Genomic DNA, 6,000 nt, shown 5'->3' with positions numbered 1-6,000 from the left:
AAAAAGTTAAGATTTTAGAAACATGAGAGAATTAATTATTACAGACAAATATACTGTGGTCATATAAGTGAATAGAAAATATGAATGAGTAACTGTGTCATTTCAAGGGAGTTTTCAACTTGATCCACTTCTGTTTTCCTCACTATGTCACAGTTACTGATATTTTTTATTACTAGATAAAAGTATACTTGGTAATTAAATCTTCAAAATAAATTATGAACTGTGCCAATTTGAATTTTTACTTCTCATTTTTTTCTTACACTCTGAAAATACAAGATACTCTCCATATACATGGTTTTATAGTTAAAACAATTTATAAATACTTCATTTTGCTAAAATACAAGAGATATAAATGGTTGGTTAATATTTTACCTAGATATATTTTTCTACACCATGCCATCTTTCAATTTAAATGCTTCATACTTCACCATATTTTGGAGAAGAAAATGGCAACCAATCCAGTCCTCCTGCCTGAAGAATTCCATGGACAGAGGAGCGGGACAGGTGCAGTCCATGGAGTCACAGAGAGTCGGATACGACCGTGCAACTAACTTAATTTTTCACCATATTTATCATGCTGCGATGCTCAGCATTTTAAAGTAAATCACATTGACTTCCTGCCCTGGAGTAAGAAGTATACTATATAATTTCCCTTAAGTTTAGCTATAATTGCTGCATTCTTATTCTAAATCCCACAAAATCTGCAGTTTATTTTAATCACAGAAGCATCAAGTATATCCATAAATGTAGAGAATAATGTAATGAACTCCTATGTATCCTCATGTTAGTTCAAACATTATCAACTCATGGGCTTCTTTCATCTATGCTTATAACCACTTCGTCCATTCCCCCTCAACCCAAATTTATTTGAAAAACAAATCTCAGTCATCATACTGTTTCTTCTCTAAAAAAATTCTACATGTATATTTAAAAAGGGATTCTTCCTAAACACAACCACAATGCCATCATTAGAACTACAAAATAAACATTTTCTTAATATTCTCAAATACAGTCAATGCTCACATTTCCTTAACTGCTGTACACATATTTCCCTGACTGTCACACACACACAGAATATTTTTATACTATCAATGACATGTAATCAATAACAAAGCAGTATTCTCTTTTGCCACTAGATGGCACTACTGTATAAATTTCAGAAATCCTGAAATAATGTAGTTGAAAGAGACACACCTTGCCATCCACAGGGTGGACACATTACACAGGAACGATCAGCAAACATAATACAAGATCATATGATGTATTACAAAGTCTAAAAAGTTATTTTTTTGAAAAATAACCATTGTTTCGGATTAACTTTAATCCAATGTAGTAAGTTCCAATGTTTCCAAGTGTCTTCATTCACACATCAGTATTTTAAGACAAAATAAACAGAGCATGGTTTCCTGTTAGTACTATAAAGCTGCTGCTGCTTCTTTTTTTTCAAAAAGCTTCTTGAAAGGAGATACATAAATAACTTCAGTATAAGGGCATAACTGCTATGATACCATACACTAAATCCTGAGGAAATATGTGGATGGCTTTGCAAGGATGTCTGTAAAAACACTCACTGAGCAGTAATCAATTCATGGTTGAATTCAGACATATCTTAAATACTAATATTCATGATGTATATTCATGACCTCATTCCTAAGAGGCCAACCTGGTATTCCATTGCAGAAATTTAAGGATCTGCCTTATAGTGTTACTCTGAGAGACATTCCACATTTCAGCATTTCCATCCATGGAGATAGATCTAAAGGTATGTTAAAATGTTTCACCAAAATGAAGTTTCAATTTGCTCAAGTAGTTTATAAAAATAAAAAACTTGAAAAAGGGACTCAGAATTCTGCACAAGAGACATTCAGATAGGTATGCTAGGAAGAATTCTCTACAAAATATACTTCTGAAGCAGATAAACCATTAGTCTTGCTGGGGAATTTAAATTTTGTATCTTTAAACTTTTAAAACCACGTGTCATGAACAATAATTTTAGATACATTATGCTGATCAGTGTTAAAATATCAAGCTACGCTTTTTTAACCTAGTAGGTAATTGATTCACAGCTGTTTTCATGGTTTGCAGTGAGAAAAAAAAAATGCTTCTTTATAGTCTATAGAAAAAAATATTTCTTTATGAAGGATCTGAGATCAGTATCTTGGAGATCTGTCACTGCTACTGCCACAGAAATAGGCAACACAGTAGAAAAGATTTATGCATAGAAGAGAAAGAGAGAGAGAAAAAGAAAGAAAGGTTCAAATGAGTAAAAGGCTAAACTGCTTTGATAGTGAATAAAAAGGCAAAAGAGGAGCAGCTCAATAGTTCAGTAATACACAGAAGCTTGAAGAATAAGAGAGACCTCAAAATGCATGGAAAAAGAAATAGAAGAGAATAATAAATGAATAAGGAATAAGAGTAGTAAGCAGACAGGAAGAAGAGGGTCAGAAACCCAGATGGTAAAATGGCCAAGGCGCAGAAAAAACACGTAGCAAGAAGGATTTTTTTAAAAGAGAAGGAGGTAACAGTTTTGTTGATGACCTCCAGTTCTATTAAATTCAGTGAGAGGAAAATCTGCCTAACTGGAAATTAAAACAGTTAAAGTTTTGACTGCAATTATTTTGAAATAAGAACATATTTTCCCAGTGAACACTGAATATTTTATAACTTTTCATGGAGGTTATCACAGCTTTGCAATGCTATACAGCAAACCAATTTCAGGGCTTGAGTGTCGTGGACATCTTCTGTTAGTGCAATGACTACTTTTTCAAATAAAGCAATTTAATTCCAGAAGGGCACCCGACAGTCTGTAGCTCAGCTTATGGCAAAACCAGAAATAGAATCAGGTACTAATCTTCACTTCGGGACTCTTCTCATTAGGTCACCCCAAATTTCTTGACGATCTATCACTGCAGCACTTAAGTGATGACAAGATCTGAGGGGGTTGGGGATGATGACTATGCTTTGTTTTAATCCTTAAGATAAATTTGGCAGCTGTGAGGCTAGTTTCTGTGAATTACATAGAATGCTCAGCCTCACTATAGTGATGGTAAAGTTGGTCTCTCATTTTTAAGCTTAAAAATAACTAAGGACTAACTACTTAGTCACTGTGGTTTTATAATCATTTTCTTTATATGATTTGCTGGATGAATTAAAAACATCTGGACTGAAAATATCAATGTTAACTTTTGCGAGAAAGAGTTTACAGATTACTGCTTAACTTAAAAAATACACTTCTAAGTAAGTGAAGTGTCTAACCCAAAGTTTACAGGAAGAAACATGGAATAAAAATGGATAAACTACAATTTAAAGTCACAGTCTTGATACCTTCATATTAGATGCCTCAGTTTCCAGTTTTGTAAGATGATTGAAATTATCTTCTAGCTCTTGTCAAAGATTTGAGTTCTCCATCTTCAGGGCCTCAACTTGCTTTAACAACTGATCATAGGAAGCTGCAGCCATCCTTGGCTACCCCTGGACCTGTAAGGTTAAAAAGGATTTTGAAATTCACTACTGAAAAAATAGAGTGGCTGCTTGTTACAAAGAAAGGGATAAAGAAATAAAACCTCAGAGACATTTAACAAGAACTGTGTTAATGTAGCAGTTTCAGTACCAAAACAACACTGTGTGAGTGGCAGGGCCTTTCTGAGAAGCCGAAATACCGGGGTTTAATGAAAGACAAATAAGAGTTAACATAGAAGAGAACGTCAGTAGTGTTTGAAAAACACCTGCCTTTTCACAGGTGGGTAAGATTTCTATCAGGTTAGAATTTTTTTGAGGTTTCAGAGATATTTTAAATGGTCTTACAGACAAGATTTGGGAAATGCAGTTATTGATAAGAAATATATTTATATTGGTCATATTAATTTATTTCTGGATTTTGCCCAACAGTCACATAATTTTATAGCCCAAATGGATTAATGAGATTAGGTATTGCAGTCTACCACTTTTCATTTGATAAAAGGCTAGTCTTAAACATTATCCATGGGGAAATATGAAGTTCCAAAAAGGCCTCATTAAAAAGGCGGTCATTAAACAAAACAGACACAAGGGAGAGGATTGGATTGAGACTTCAACTCTTTTGGAAAGAAAGATGATAAAAACTGCTAATATAAATTATATTACATTTATCCAAAAGGATGAATACAATAGGCCATGTTATGGCATACGTATCACAGGACCCACTGTGCTCACATTGAGGCTGAAAGACACTTGAAGAAAACAGATGATTTTAGGAGTAGAGACTGTCAAAGAGAAGCGAAGCACAGCCTTGCTATTAATTACATTACCATGAAAGAAAAGGGGAGAAAAGAAAGATACAGATGATAGTCAGGTAATAAGAGGTCCTTGGCCTGAAGAATTAGAGAATGTTAGAAATTATGTTCAGACTACCGAAGTTCCAAAGACCCAGATCCTCTTTGTAGTTTAATTTCTATGGAATAAAATTCTACCTATCTCTTAAGAGTTAAAAAGTATAACAGAGTCTGTACTCAAGCAATACTTAATAGATCTGGACATAAAAAAAATGTTTCTGCAGTAAAAATCCACTATACGAAATAAGGCAGACAAATTACAACACTGGCTAGTCATGACAATATTGTAGTTCAGCAACTGGAAGGGATACCCTAACAAGGGAAATCAAGTGACACAGGTCTCCGTCTGTTCTCCAACAGCTAGGGACAATAAATCTGGAAGGAAACAAGAGTCCTGGGTGGTGGGGATCACCCTCAAAAACCTTCATGACTGAAAAGAGTGAGCGCTAGACTAGTATTTGGGGATCCGGGTCTCAGTTTCAGTCTTGGTCGTGCCTTCACCTTTGCCCCTGAATTTTAACTCATTTCACCATTCGTAAAATGGACATTTACTACCTTTTCTAATATAATTTGCAGGGATATTGTTAGAATTGAGAAACAAAAGGATGGTCTAAAAATAAAAGTCCTGTGTAAGTTATATCATGAAAATACACTTACTATGTAACTTCCTTAGTAAGACCTAAAGTTAATCTACTGTTAAAAGCCTTAGTCCTCTGACCAATCGACAAGAGGTGAAGAAGTAATTCACTCTTTTGAAAAAGGACTGAGAAGGTACATGAGAAACAAAGGAGAAATTCATAGGTGGGATCACTTATCTGTTTTGTGTGCATGCATGCTCAGTTGGGTTTGACTCTTTGCAACTCCATGGACTGCAGCCGATCAGGCTCCTCTGTCCATGGGATGATCCAGGCAAAAATACTGGTGTGGGTTGTCATTTCCTCCTCCAGGACATCTTCCTGACCCAGGGATTGAACCCCAGTCTCCTGTGCTGGCAAGCGGTTTCTCTACTACTGAGCCACCTGGGAAGCCCTATCTATTTTATACCATACCACTAAGAAGCAGCTCTACTTACAAAGAGGCAGTACATTAAAAATCATGTGACAAAGGTGGGAATCTGACAGCATTTAGTAACATAAGACCTAAAATTCCTCACTCCAAATAAAATCCTAACAGGCAATTTTCCACTAAAATAGTATAAATAAGAGAAAAAGTAATAATACAGGGAAAGAGAAAATTACTGGAATTATGTTTAGACACAGAGGCTATAACCACATACAATCACAAAAAGAGCCAGATGGACAAAATGAGCAAGAGACTACTGAAAGTGCTTTTTACTGGAACAAAAAAGAATTCAACCCTTTAGGTGGACAATTAAAACATACCATTATTTTTTTTCTCTCTCCCTCCAGAATCAAAACATTTAAGTCATTTCTGCTTTAGAAAACAGGATGTTCTCATATAATTTTATGAGAAAAATACGATGTTTCGAGGTAATACTTTGCCTTATGTCCTTTTAATATGTTGCCGCCATACCTAAGTCAAAATTGCTTAATGCAAAATTTAAAAAATCATAAATTTGTTTTAGAAAGACTTTTAAACAATCACAAGAATTTCATACCAAATATATCGTAAATGCAACTCACCCAGCATCATTTAAAAAAAAAAAAAAAACCTCAAAATTTATCTGATG

At 34.6% G+C, this 6,000-nt stretch overlaps 1 long non-coding RNA gene across 2 annotated transcripts in view; it reads right to left on the bottom strand.

Moving 5' to 3' along the window:
• Positions 1-213: 213 nt before the first annotated feature.
• The window catches only part of LOC136155169 (uncharacterized), a 29,227-nt gene continuing 23,440 nt past the window's right edge, over positions 214-6,000 (bottom strand). For both annotated transcript variants that reach the window (XR_010660702.1, XR_010660701.1), the window contains exon 2: positions 214-3,477. This is a non-coding gene — a long non-coding RNA (uncharacterized lncRNA). The remainder of the gene's footprint in view (positions 3,478-6,000) is intronic.

This window comes from Muntiacus reevesi, unplaced genomic scaffold (genome assembly GCF_963930625.1).
Source record: "Muntiacus reevesi unplaced genomic scaffold, mMunRee1.1 SCAFFOLD_123, whole genome shotgun sequence".
NCBI lineage: Eukaryota > Metazoa > Chordata > Mammalia > Artiodactyla > Cervidae > Muntiacus > Muntiacus reevesi.
This window is presented reverse-complemented; position numbering and strand designations above follow the sequence as displayed.